This window comes from Leucopleurus acutus (genome assembly GCF_964270905.1).
Source record: "Leucopleurus acutus genome assembly, chromosome: 14".
Taxonomy (NCBI): Eukaryota; Metazoa; Chordata; class Mammalia; order Artiodactyla; family Delphinidae; genus Leucopleurus; species Leucopleurus acutus.
In genome coordinates this window covers 7,435,664-7,450,304 of record NC_139156.1, presented here as the reverse complement: position 1 = coordinate 7,450,304, position 14,641 = coordinate 7,435,664, and positions in this window count along the sequence as shown.

Sequence of the window (14,641 nt, the reverse complement as noted above, 5' to 3'; positions counted from 1 at the left end):
CCCTTCCCAGACCATAGGTAGGTGTGCTGTTGGACCGCAACCCTTTCGGGGCAGCCTGTGGGCATGTGCAAGGCAGCCCCACCAGGATCACAGCCCGGGCTATGCTCGACCTCTGACCTCAATAGACACCCGGGCAAGTGTCCCACCTCGTCCAGACTAGGGTAGCAGGGCAGGTCCTGCTGGCTGGGCTTTGAAGTCCTGCCTTAGTGTAACAGCCTGTAACTTGGCCCCATGGCAGGGATGGGGCTAGTTGGCTCAGCTGTGCCGAATTCACACCTGAACACCATTGGCCTTGGATCTGTGAGTCAAACTATCAGTTCTATCAGTGGTTCTCCACCCTGGCTACACTTTATAATCCCCTGGGCAGTGTTAGCAGTATCAACACCCAGGCCCCACTGCTGGGGCTCTCATCTAACTGGTCTGAACTGGGGCCACTGGTAGAGTTAAAGAGCTCACCTGGTGATTGTAACAAGCAGTCTGCACAGCCATCCATCTGTGAGCCCACTGAGGCAGGAGGGGCCCCAGGGCACCTCGGTTCAGGCCTGGGAGGAGTTCCTGGACTGGTAATGACAGGGCGGCCAAGAGGCTCCATTTCCTGCCCTGGGCACAATGCGGTGTGGCCTGACTACATTCCCTTTTTTTTTTTTTTGCGGTACGCGGGCCTCTCACCGCTGTGGCCTCTCCCGCTGCGGAGCACAGCCTCTGGACGCGCAGGCTCAGCGGCCATGGCTCACAGGCCCAGCCGCTCTGCGGCATGTGGGATCTTCCCGGACCGGGGCACGAACCCGCGTCCCCTGCATCGGCAGGCGGACTCTCAACCACTGCGCCACCAGGGAAGCCCTACATTCCCTTTTTAGAGCACAGCATGGCAGTGAGCCAGCACCTCGGCCCAAACCAGCTCAGGCCGGTGGGTGGAGTCCAGGCCTGGGTGACCATAGTCACTGTCACCCACGGCACGCCCACTGTCTGCCAGGCTCTGGACACTTTACACATCACACCGGTGGCATCATCCACGCTCCGTGGTGATGAAAGCGAGGTCCACTTGGCTGAGGCCACGGGGGAAGGAATCATCCCAACATGGAGGCCTGCGTGTGTCCCCTTAACACCCCTCCCCAGGAGGCCCACGAGCACAGAAGTTGGATAATGAGCCCCCTCCCTGAGGCTGCCCCCCGGAGGCTGAGGAGAGAGGAGTGAAGACTGCTCCTCTGACCCGTAGTCTCTGGAAGCCCAAACACCATCTGGTCCTCACGCAAAAAATGTTTCTACAAAATCCTGCCCAGTGGCGGCCAAGCTTTCCCAGCCTCACCTCTGGACGTTTACATATTCATTAACACATGTCTGCCATTAAAAGATAATGGTGGTCATTTGATGCCCAGATGCTCCCTTTCAAAACGACAGACTGAAATTTATCTTCTGAAAAGAGTGAATTCTTAAACAGACAGCTGAGTACACAACCTGATTTGCAGAGAAAGGGTTCTCTAAATTAAACAGGTCTCTCCACAGCCCACCCACCAGCGGATCCTCTGTCCACTAGTGAGATGAAGCCTCCCACTCAGATTCAGGTACATCTGAACATCATGGAGTCTGCTTTCTTTGAAAGGAAAGTGTTTAAGTATATTGGCAGGGAATGCACTTGTCTTTCTTTTGGGTTAAGAAAAAATGCTTCAAAGAACATGAGGCATCCTGATTGGTTTTCCCATGTGGCCTCATGGCTGCAGGGACCCCTGTGGGAAAGGAGAGAACTGAGGGCTCTGAGGACCAGATCACAGCCCCAGCCTGGCCACTGATTGGCTGCAGGACCTTGGACTGGCTACTTCCCCACCCTGAGTCTCCAGTCCCCCAGCTGTGAAGGGAGGCGATTGAACTAGCTTTGCTGTCCACAAGCCTGGCCACCCATCAGGGGCACCTGGAGAGCTTCTGGGTCTGTTGGCCTTTTAAGTTCTTCAGTCTCTTCTGAACTCCTGGCCAGCTGACCGCCAAGGCCCTCTGGCTCTGACGTTCTGCGTCTGGAGGGACAGCAGCAGTGCCCTGGGCTGCACAGCACACACCTGACCTGAGATCTCTTGCTCCCTTATGCCTGGCATACTGTGATGATGACAGGTCTGGCCAGTCCCTGGTGGTGCTCTCGGGATGATAACCACTGCTGACATCTGTCAAGCCCTTATGGAGAGCTGGACACCGGCTGCACGTGGTTTTCTCATTTAACACTCAGAACAGCCTAGGAGGCAGCTACTATCATTAGCTCTCTGTACAGCTAAGGAAACCAAGAGATTAGGTAACTGGCGTGAATTTAGGCTATAGGACTTCTAAGTGGAGGGTGGAGTCAGGCAGCTGACTCGGGCAGCTTGGCTCCAAGCCTGTGGCCTTAACCGCTCTGTCGTTCAATCCAAGTCATGGGGCCGCCCCGAGAAATACAAGGTGAACCAAGCTGGGAAGCGGCCTTCCCCGAAGCAGCGCGCTGGGCCCTCCCGAGGCCCAGGTGTCCCCCGACTTCTGTTTTACCACCTTCCTAAAAGGGGTGCAATGACTAATTCCCTGAACACCCAGTTCCTTCTGAAATGGGTGGATCACCCATGAGCTGTCCTTCTCCCGTGACTCTGGAAGAGATTGTTCTGGAAAGCGTCCGCTGTGTGGGTGGAAAACGTGAGTGATGGGAGCGTGGGCACATCACCAGTGTCAGCAGCCATGGATGAGTAGCTGTCATCTCCTGTCTCTCAGCCGGGCACTTGTTGCTCAGCTCTATCCCTGCCCTTGGTCCTACACATGGGCTTTAGGGCACCTCTCCTGTGCCAGCCACACAGGAGGCCGTATCTGTTATCCAAGGCCCCTTCAGCTCTTCCATCAGCTCCAGAAAGTTCAAGGAATCTTTGATGTGCACATTATTTTTTTTTATTGGATCTTTCCAAACCCCAATCAATCCAGCCTGGGCATAGGAGTGGCCCGCAAATACAAATGTGTGTGGACACGTGTGCCCTTGAGGAAGACAGGAAGAAATATTTAGTCAAGGAAACAGACAAGATTGCTGCTTCGGGGAAGGGGGTGGCAAAGAAAGGGCAAAACCACAACACACATGCCAGTGATTTGCTCTTTTGAACCAGGGAAGCCAACATTCCGGAAAAGATCATTACTAAGGTGCTAGATGTCTGAACAATTTCAGGCACACCCAGGCCCAACTGGATTTTTCCCCATCCAACTTGTCATGAGCTTGCAAGATGCAAGTGTGTGTCTTACCGTCTGTAAGGCCAGTGAGAGGCTGCTCACTGGGACTTACACTGTAAGGGTCTTGACCTCATGGGGAGGCAAGACGTTGAGAGAAAAAAAAACCCTTTGAAATGTGTAGACCTGCACTTTTCTTTCTTGTCAACTTATTTCTCAAACATTGTACTAAATTCGAAAGCAGGTATCAAGGTCCTACAAAAGATGGCATTTCACTAAAATGCACGAAGCCAGGCTTGATGAAGCAAAGGGGGACTGAAAGTGGACAGGGAGAGCTTCCCTTTCAGGAAAGTTTAAAAGCAAAGGTCTCGGTCGTGTACTTTGGAGAGCTCCTCATGGGCTGTGTACTTTCACAGAGTGAGAGTAGTGTAACTACTTCTACAAAATGTCCTTCAGCCAGGATGCATTAAATAAATTATGGAACCTCTGTACCATGGAATATGGTCCCACCTTTCTAAAGAACTAAGCATATTTACATATTTACAGAAAAGCAGCAAGATCGATTATTAGCGAAGAGGCACTTTTCAGTTTTTACACATATATCCTTTTGCATATTTTGAAATTTGATTTTGAACCTTGTGACTATATAGCCAATTCAAAAAATAATTCACTAAAAATATAATAAAGTCAATTAAAAAATAACTGGGTTTGTGCAAACCAAAGATATTTGCCAAAATGATCATTGAGGTTATCACTGGGTATGGAATTTTGGATAATTTCCACATTTTTCTTGGAATGTTTCTTTATTTTTTTATAACAGACATGTGTCATTTTGATAAATGAAGCTTTTAAAAATTGCTAAATAAAAGCCCAGGACTTTATGGACACTTCCTTAAGAATACCAGCAAACGAAACAAATGCGGTATGATTAGTTGGTTAAAAAATTATATCAATTAGGGACTTCCCTGGTGGTGCAGTGGTTAAGAATCCTCCTGCCAAGGCAGAGGACACGGGTTCGAGCCCTGGTCTGGGAAGATTCCACATGCTGCGGAGCAACTAAGCCCGTGAGCCACGACTACTGAACCTGCGCTCTGGAGCCTGTGAGCCACAACTACCGAGCTGGCGTGCCACAACTACTGAAGCCCATGCGCCTGGAGCCCATGCTCCACAACGAGAGAGGCCACCGCAATGAGAAGCCCGCGAACCACAACGAAGAGTAGCCTCTGCGCGCCGCAACCAGAGAAAGCCCATGCACAGCAACCAAGACCCAAAGCAGCCAAAAACAAAATAATTAAGAAAAAAAGAAAAGAAAAATGCAGGGCTTAGGGGCACTGATCCTTCCCCCACCCCTGCAGTCGAAAATCCACATATAACTTTGAACTCTCCCAAACTTAACTAATAGCACGCTGTTGAAATCTTACTGATAGCATAAACAGCCGATTAACACATATTTTGTATGTTACATATATTATATACTGTATTCTTACAATAAAGTAAGCTAGAGAAAGGAGAATATTAAGAAAATCATGAGGAGGAGAAAATACATTTGCAGCACTGTAGTGTATTTATCGACACCGTAAATTTATGTCATCTGTCTATCAGATGGATTCTCTGTCAGTACCTACATCAAAATATCATCTTATATGACACAAAACACGGTAGATGATATACATGTTACTAATACTAGACCTCAAAAATGAAAAGATACTGTGAAAAAGAAATTCATACTTATTTAGAGGTACAACGATTCCTGCATTGATAATGAAGATGCAGCAATATGATTGCTTCATGGTAGCCTAGACTATACACTAACGAATGAATTGTTACAAAATTTTTACAGCATACAGTATTACAGTGATATTCATAATACACTATTGGAAACATTGTGACATTTTTTAAAAAACTACTTATTTGAGACAATAGGCTGGTAAACAGTTTCTCCAATTACAAGAGAGGCATATTGCATGATAAGGTAATTCTTGGAAAGTCAAGTTATAATGCAGTAAGAAAACTAACACAATATTAATCTTATATCAAATGTCACCTACCTTATGCCTATGTAAGGATAGACTAGTATCTACATGTATTTTATGCATTCATGACATGTCTAACTTTTTCTTTATTTTTTTAAATTTATTTTTATTGGAGTATAGTTGCTTTACAATGTTGCGTTAGCTTCTACTGCACTGCAAAATGAATCAGCCACACATATACATATATCCCCTCCATTTAGAACACTACAGTGCATTAAGTCCAGTTCCCTGTGCTATACAGTATGTTCCCATCAGTTGTCTATTTTATACATAGTATCAATAGTGTATATAGGACTTCCCTGGTGGCGCAGTGGTTAAGAATCTGCCTGCCAATGCTGGGGACACGAGTTCGAGTCCTGGTCTGGGAAGATCCCACATTCTGTGAAGCAACTAAGCCCGTGCACCACAACTACCGAGCTTGCGCTCTAGAGCCCGGGAGACACAACTACTGAGCCCTCACGCTGCAACGACTGAAGCCCACGCGCCAAGAGCCCACGCCCCGCAACAAGAGAGGCCACCGCGATGAGAAGCCCACGCACCGCAACAAAGAGTAGCCCCTGCTCGCCGCAACTAGAGAAAGCCCGCACGCAGCAACGAAAACCCAGCCAAAAAATAAAAATTAAAAAAAAATTTTTTTAGTTATAAAAAAAAGTGTATATGTGTCAGTCCCCATCTCCCAATTTCTCCCACCCTACCCCGTTCCCTCTTGGTATCCATACGTTTGTTCTCTATGTCTGCGTCTCTATTTCTGCTTGGCAATTAAAGTATATACCATTTTTCTAGATTCCACATATTTTCTTTTTTTTTTTTTTTTGATATTTCTAGGCAGTGCTGTTTGTCAGAGTCTTTTCAAATTGTCACACATCTCCAGAAAATTTTCATATCTCTTGGAAAAAATCTGCCTCTTAGTGGGTGCTTGCAGTTCAAACCCGTGTTGTGCAAGGGTCGACGGTACAGTCTGTCTGGAGAAGGCTGACCAGGGGGAGGCAACTGTGTGGTGCTGCCTCTGGGTCCTGGGCGGCGGGCCCAGCTCCCTCCTCCTGTCCAGCAGGACCTTGGTCACCACAGGTTCCGAGGGCCAAGCAAAATGCCTGGTGCACAGTGAGAACTCGAGAGGAACGACTGAACGAATGGCCAGGGTGAGACGTTGGGCCACAGCCCTGGAAACCGCAGTCCCCCGGAAGGGGTCTGCGGGATGCTGGGAGCAAATCGCTGTTGCTCAGAGCTGCCTCAGCGCCCACGGTGTCCGGGCTCCTCTGTAAAGCTGGGGCCAGCCCAGAACACGAAGGTTCTGAAGCAAGGCCGGTGAACGTGGACAGTGGGGGCTAGGGGCTCCCGGCGAGCCCACAGCGGTGGGAAAAGCCAGCGTGGGGTGGGGGGCGGGGTATGGGTGACAGAGGCCAGGTCAGAGCCAGGACAGGCCAGAGGCCCGAGTCCGAAGGCTGAGGTGAGGCCGTGTGATCCGCACAGGCTGCCAAACCTTTCGCCGCAGAGCCTCAGCTTCCCACCTGCTAAACAGGGATAATTATCTGCCTTCTTCATGGGGTGCTTGTGAGATCAAAAAGCGAACGTGTGGGAAAGCGTTTTATAACCTGTAAAGAGCAGACGATTTGTCAGCGTTTCCGCCCTCCCTCCTTCCTCCTCCCGTCCTCCTTCCTTCTCGCTTCCATTAAATCCCCTCAGACCTCGCCCCGCCTGCCCGCCCCGCCCTCTTGAGAGCAGCGCCTCTGACCCCCGCTGGGAGAGGCCTCTGCTTCGCCACCTTTCTCTCCCAATGGCAGCTCGGAGAAGCCCTGAGCCAGCACTGCAGTCGGCTGATCATGGCTCACCCACGGCAGCGCCTTCCTGCTTGGGGACCAGCCCCCCGAGGCTTCGGGGTCGCGGCCGGCGGGTGGGGTGAGGCCCCGCTCAGGCAGCCTGGCGGGGGCAGAACATCCCCGCAGGGCCACCTCAAAGGCAGGCGGGAGGTGCTGCTGGGGGTGTGGCTTCTGTCCCTGTGTCGGCCAAGGCTGGGGCGGCTGAGGCACCTGGATCACAGAGCCACCACCCTGGCCCCGGTTTGCCCACGTTTCAGAGACTCCCCTGAGGCCCTTCCCCGATCTGGAACTGCTGCCCTTGCCCTACTGCTGGGGCAAGTCCTGGGCTGAGGGAAGGAGAACTCCCCGAATCGGGGCTTTCCTGCTCCTTCCTGGGTGGCATTGCCTCAGCAGGAGAGGAAGGATCTGGGCTCCCCTCCGGCTGCAGAGGAACATCGTGGACCCCCTCCCTGCCCTGCTGGACCAGAATCCCCTCTATGTGGCAGACCACACAGAGGACCCACTGTGTGCCAGGCACTACCTCGCTCCCCGACCTCCCCAAAATGTGGGTAGCACCTGAGCCAGGTTGTGCCAGACACCAGAAGCAGACCCAGGACCGGGTCAGACTTGCAGAGATTTATTGGAAGGATGACGGGGAGGTCGCTAGACAGGGAGGAGCCCTCAGTGATCAGCACCAAGAGGGGCCGGAGAGGAGGCTTTGACGGTGTCTTGGTCCCCTAGGCCCGCCCAGACCAAATGCCACGCACTGCGGGCTCCACAGCAGAAATCTGTTTGCTCACAGTTCTGGAGGCTACCAGTCCACGATCAACATGCTGGCAGTGCGGGTTTCTTCTGAGGCCTCTCTCCTTGGCTTGCAGATGGCCACCTTCTTGCTGTGTCCTCACATGGTTATTCCTGTGTGCATGCATCTGCGTGCCCTAATCTCTTCTTATGAGGATACCAGTCAGATTGTATTAGGGCCCATGCTAATAACCTTATTTTAATTTAATCACCTCTTTTTTTTGCGGTACGCGGGCCTCTCACTGTTGCGGCCTCTCCCGTTGCGGAGCACAGGCTCCAGACGCGCAGGCTCAGCGGCCACGGCTCACGGGCCCAGCTGCTCTGCGGCATGTGGGATCTTCCCGGACCGGGGCACGAACCCGTGTCCCCTGCATCGGCAGGCGGACTCTCAACCACTGCGCCACCAGGGAAGCCCCCTGCTCTTAAACTTTTACCCACCAATTTTAACATCCATGAATGAATTTTGCCTGCAGCAGTTGTTACTCTGATGTTTTCATGGTGGTCGTCTATCACCAGTCTCCCATTCCTTCTACATTGATTAACTGGGATTCTTCTGTAAGGAATTGCGGTCACTTCTCTCCCACGTATTTACTTATCCCGTTAGTCATTTCTATCCATATGGACTCATGGCTATTTATTTCATTCTTTGGATTATAATCCAATATTAATTAGTTTATTGCTCATGTTGTTTCCAAATATTAAACACCTTTTAAAAACTTCAATTTGGAAATGAAAATTAAAATACAGTGGGATATAGTGTTTTTCACCAATTAGACTGACTAAGATGAAAAAGCTAACATACAGGATAATAGTGAGATTAAGGGAAATGGTGCTCATATCAAGGTGGGATTGTACCACTTCTAGGGAGGGCAGTCTGGCAACACCAATTAGAATTAAAGTGCATATATCCTTAGGCTGAGCAATTTCACTTCCAGGAATTTCTCCTAGAGATACACTCTTACATAGGAAATTATGAAGGTACAAGGATGGTATTAGCAACATTGCTTATAATGTCAAAAGATTGGAAGCTGCAAAACTGACAGCCATTAGAAGACCGTTAGTAATTATGAGCTCTCCCATAAGGGAACACCACGTGGTGGTTATAATGAGGCAGGTTTGTAAGTACTGACATTAGGGATGATCCCCACGCAGTGAAGTTAAGTAAAAAGTCAAGATTTACAATGCATATATAGAATATTTTCAGGAAATTTTTCTTAAATTATTTATCTGGTGATTCTGTCCCCTTTATCTTCTTGCTTCTCTTTTTCTGGGGGAACCTGTGTTATTTGTAAGTGGTACCTCTTGGACTGGTCCTCTGATTTACCAATCCTTTTTTGACTAGGCTTTATTTCTTTGTCTTTTACTTGACTTTCTAGAAAATTATTTCAATTTTATCTTCTAAACCTATGAAACGTCTTTAACGTAATTTTTAAAGTATAATTTACATAAAATAAAATGCATAGATTTTAAATGTACAGCTTGATAAATTTGTTTTGTTTTGTTTTGTTTTCTTGGGGTTTTTTTGCGGTACGTGGGCCTCTCATTGCTGTGGCCTCTCCCCCTGCGGAGCACAGGCTCCGGATGCGCAGGCCCAGTGGCCATGCCCCACAGGCCCAGCCGCTCCATGGCATATGGGATCTTCCCAGACCGGGGCACGAACCCGTGTCCCCTGCATCGGCAGGCGGACCCTCAACCACTGCGCCACCAGGGAAGCCCCTTGATAAATTTTTATAAAGGTGTATATCCACCACCCTAGAAGATGTGTATACATTTCCATCATCCTAGTAAATTCTTACTGCCCCTTTCTAGCTGATCTCCTGCCCCTCCCCTCTCCCTTACAGAATCCCTTACAGAATCACTGTTCTGATTTCTATTAACCAAAATAAATTCCTAAAAGATTACCGTGTAAAAATTAAAACCATAAAAATACTAGGAGGACATTCAAAGTGGGGAAAGGACTGCTTAAATAGAACATATTATAGCATTTTTTTAAACTAATACACTTTATTTTTTAGATCAGTCTTAGGTTCACAGAAAACCTGAGAAAAAAGTACAGTTTCCGATAAACCTCTCCTCCCTGCTCCCTCTCTCCCCTCCCTACCCTTCCTCACCATCAACAACCCTGCAGCAGTGTGGTACATTCATTACAATCAATGAACCAGCACTGACACATCAGCCAAAGTCCATATCAACCAAAGTCCATAGTTTATGTCAGGGTTCACTCTTAGTGTTGTGCATTCTGTGGGGTGGAACAAATGTGTCATGACACGTCTCCACAATTACAGTATCATTCAGAGTAGTTTCACCACTCTAAAAATCTCCTGTGTGCCCCATTTTCATTCTTACCCTCCCTCACAACCCTGGGCAACCACTGATCTTTTTAATGCCTCCATAGTTTTGCCTTTTCCAGGATGTCACATTAGTTGGAACCATACAGTATGTGGCCTTGTCAGACTGGCTTCTTTCACTTAGTAATATGCATTTAAGTTTCCTCCAAGTCTTTTCAGGGCTTGAGAGCTCATTTCTTATTAGTGCCGAATAATATTCCATTGTCTGGTTGTACCACACTTTATTCATCCATGGTGACCTGTAGTTTTGTGACTGAGTGTACAAGGGAGCCCTGGGTGTTGCCAGCTCCTGTGTCTTTTCAAGGTTCTGCAATGTAAACCAAGGTCTCCCAGCTTTCCTCACTGCTGGTGTAGGAACTGACTTTCCTGGGTCTCCTAATCAGTTACCACCAGTTCATGTGATTTCCAGTTTCCAAAATGTTGTTGGTATTTTCCTCTCTGGTTCCCTCTGTCCTTGTTCGTTTCTATTTTTGTGTTTGTTTCATCATTTCATTGTATATTTCAGGAGGAAGTGAAGTTAGATGCATGAGTTCAATCCACCATCTCAACCCACAAGTGCTTCTAATATCTTTTACTTGTTTTTTAAAAAAATATTTATTTATTTATTTAGTTGCATCACGTCTTAGTTGCAGCAGGCAGGCTCCTTAGTTGTGGCTCACAGTCTCCTTAGTTGTGGCTCACAGGCTCCTTAGTTGTGGCATGCGAACTCTTAGTTGCGGCAGGCATGTGGGATCTAGTTCCCCAACCAGGGATCGAACCTGAGCCCCCTGCATTGGGAGTGGGGAGTCTTAACCACTGCGCCACCAGGGAAGTCCCTCTTTTACTTATTTAATGAAGAACTGAATAAAATGATGTCCCGATTCTTCTTCTATGCTTATATGGCAAACCTAGCAGAATTTTAAAACATAAAGTTTGCCCCCTGAGTTGTAAAATATTATCCCAACACTGCTGAATTTTTAACGCTCTTGCTTCAAAATTCATGTTGAGTGTCGAAAAAAAGTCTTGCTTTGTCGTCATAGTGATTGTATGAAGTTTCTTAGAAACAACACATAGTACAGAAATTTCTCTTGTCTGAAAAGTAATGTTAATGTGGGGCTCAAAGAATTCTCCAGCACCTGCTGTATACCAGGCCTGACCCAGGACTGTCCAGTGAGGTTTCAGCACAGACAGAGCACTTCCACTTGCCACCTCAGTCCTGGGACAGGCCCAGCAGGGCCTCACTGCAGCTCCCTGCTCCAGGAAGTCCTGGCACAAAGCTTCCTGGCCACTTCCAGCCAGCCCTCCCGTCCAGCTGGACCTGTGGGACAGGTCTCCCACTCAGCTTTGCCCACTTGACTCCTTCCCCTCCCTTGCTGCTGAGAACAGAATTCTGTAGTCACAGAAGCTTATGTGCAATCTCCACTTTGGGCCACTTTCCTCTGCGTTTTATTTATCCAGCTATTAAAATAACCTCAACAGCAACACCAAAACAAAGCCTCTTTCTGGGACGCATTCTAGCAAGTGATTCTCAGCCGTTGATCGATACGTAGTCGCATGTGCTTGTACAGATTTTTCTGTCTAGGAAGTGAGGTTGGTGAGTGACAAGTGTCCCCACATTCTAGAGGAAGGAATGGGATGCATCACAGCAGCAGCGAAGAGAGGGGCCAGCTGGCTCGGCCAGCTTGTCCTGCCACCACCGCCCGCCCACCCCACCCCCAGAGAGAGGATGCGCCGGGAAGGGCTGCCAGCCGGGGGCGGCGGGTGCTGCCGGTCTCTCCATGCATTCACCATCTTATTAAATAACTACCCTAGGGAGTCAGCCCGTAACCCCAAAGCAGAGCTTTCTGCTAATATCTTGTCTAGACCTGCGGCGGAGGAGGCCTCTTCCTTCCCACTATGTCAAATCCAGGTGCGGAGCTCTGCAGGCTCAGGCACGCTGTGCAGAACGATAAGGTAGAACCGACTTGGTGTCCACTCTCGCCGCTACTACATAGATGACAGTTGCTGGTGTCTTTCCATCAGGGGACGGGGTGGGGCAGCACAGGCAAGATGACCCCCTATGTTTGAACCAGGCTGTGAAAGAGGAATTGCCCACTTGGGAGGCATGGTAACCCTGACCATTAGTAAAACGCTCATCCAGGTTAGGGTCAAAATCTGGTGGCGGGATTAGCCACTTGGTCTCCCTGTGGAGGTGCCGGGAGTGGAGGGAGAGCTCGGGGTGGGGGGCACCCTCCTGCGCTGTTGAGGCAAGAACACGGGAGAGGACGTAGATGTTCTTTCTTCCTACACGTGGCAGCATTCAGAAACGACCAAAGTCCAGCAGCAGGGGAACAGCTAGCTTACAGTATGTTTATAAAACAGAATCTTATATAGTTATTTAATAAAACGTCTTCTAAGAATTTGTATGCTATGTGATGTTGTGTGCACACTCACATATACATATATAATTACAGAGGGAGAATGATAAATGTTAGTAAAGAATATATGTGTATATATATATATATATATACTTAAATATGCACACATACATATACACCGAATTCAGTAATGATATATTCAAATTATATATTTCTGGCAATTCTTTAAAATGTTATCTGTGATTAGCTCTCTTGGTTTGGGGTATATGGGTGATTTTAATTTTTTTCTTTATTCCTTCCTGTATTTTCCATGTCTTCTGTAAGAAATAAATATTAGCTCTGTTTGATTTGCTCTTCCTAGAGAACCAGGGGGTGCTCCCTGAGAAGCCAGGGCTCGGTGGGCTGTCCACCTGGACCCCAAAAAGCAATCTGAAAGGCAGGATGGTAGGGAAATGTCACAGCGGAAAGCCAGATAATCTTTCCAATGCCAGAAGAGGCCAGCAAGAGAGACAATGGGGCAAATTCAAAGAACCAGATGAGGTCTAAACATCGGGGGTGGAGGTTGTAGCAGTGCCGTGGGCAGACAAGAGGGAAGCAGCAGGGCTTTATTGAGAGAGCCTGAGCCTCATGTACGGACAGGATTGGAGTCATTAGTGTGCCAATCCCACGGGGTCAAGCTTTACAATCACAGACACACTGGAAAACACAGTCACGGTAGTGATAACATTGCCTTGGGTCACCTTCTCTATGTATGTCTCTGTTGCCTCTCTCAGCACGACAGGCTCCTCTGCCTGCTGCCTTATACAGGGCCGTATACAATCGTCTTGGCAAACCCTTCTGTAACCCCTGGGACCCACAATAGTGAGAACAGCAGAAGCCAGAGCCTCAAAGAGCCACAGCCTGGAGGGATCCAGGAAGCACAAGTTCAAGGTCACCAAGTCACCGGCAGAGAAGGGGAAGGCAGAGGCAGTAGCTGCAAGGGAAAGGCATGAGCCACCCAGGGCCGAGGAAGAGAGATGATCTGGGGAGTGGGCATCTTCCAGCTGGCAGCTCGGAGTCGGACTGCTGCAGTTTCCCTCTGCCCCGTGGTGGCCCAAGACTGATGTGGCCCAGGCACATAGGGCCATGTCACAACCCCTCTGACCTCCTTGGCCCCCCTCCTCCTGGCAACGGCTCTCATCCTTAAGTCCCAGTGTGGCCTTGTTGCTGCTGGACTCCACCATTCCTCATGAGGATGATGTAAGAGCAGAGTCAGAATTTTCCAGACCTTGGAGACACATGCACCTTTTCTCTACACCTTTAAAAAAAAAAATTATTTATTTACTTATTTGGTTGCGTTGGGTCTTAGTTCTGGCAGCTGGGCTCCTTAGCTGCAGCTCGAGGGCTCCTTAGTTGAGGCAAGCCAGTTCCTTAGTTGCGGCACGCATATGGGATCTAGGTCCCTGCCCAGGGATCAAACCCAGGCCCCCTGCATTGGGAGCACAGAGTCTTAACCACTGCGCCACCAGAGAAGTCCCTTCTCTACACCTTTTGAAAGTCACTTTCTTTTAATTTATTTATTTATTTATTTATTTATTTTTGGCTGTGTTGGGTCTTCGTTTCTGTGCGAGGGCTTTCTCTAGTTGCCGGCAAGCAGGGGCCACTCTTCATCGCGGTGCGCGGGCCTCTCACTATCGCGGCCTCTCTTTTTGTGGAGCACAGGCTCCAGACGCGCAGGCTCAGTAGTTGTGGCTCACGGGCTTAGTTGCTCCGCGGCATGCGGGATCTTCCCAGACCAGGGCTTGAACCTGTGTCCCCTGCATTAGCCGGCAGGTTCTCAACCACTGCGCCACCAGGGGAGCCTGAAAGCCACTTTCTTAAGGGTCCAGGATTCACATCTGGGTCGTGACTTTGTATCTTCGGCCACCCTGAAGGGACCTCTCTCGCACATGCATGATGCTGCTATTTCTTCTCTGCCACTGGTTAGTCCCTCCTGTTGGTCAAAATGGAGACCAGAGTTAGTTCCCTTTTGTCTCCTCTTCTAGAATACATGAGAGAGAATTGTCAAGACAATTATTTATCAAGCCTTTGTGTCTTAAATTCTTAATTTTCATCTTTCAGTGAACGAGCTCGTCATCCAAATGCTGCGGCCGCTTCTTCTTTAGGCCTCAGGCTCGGGGTTTGGAATCTCC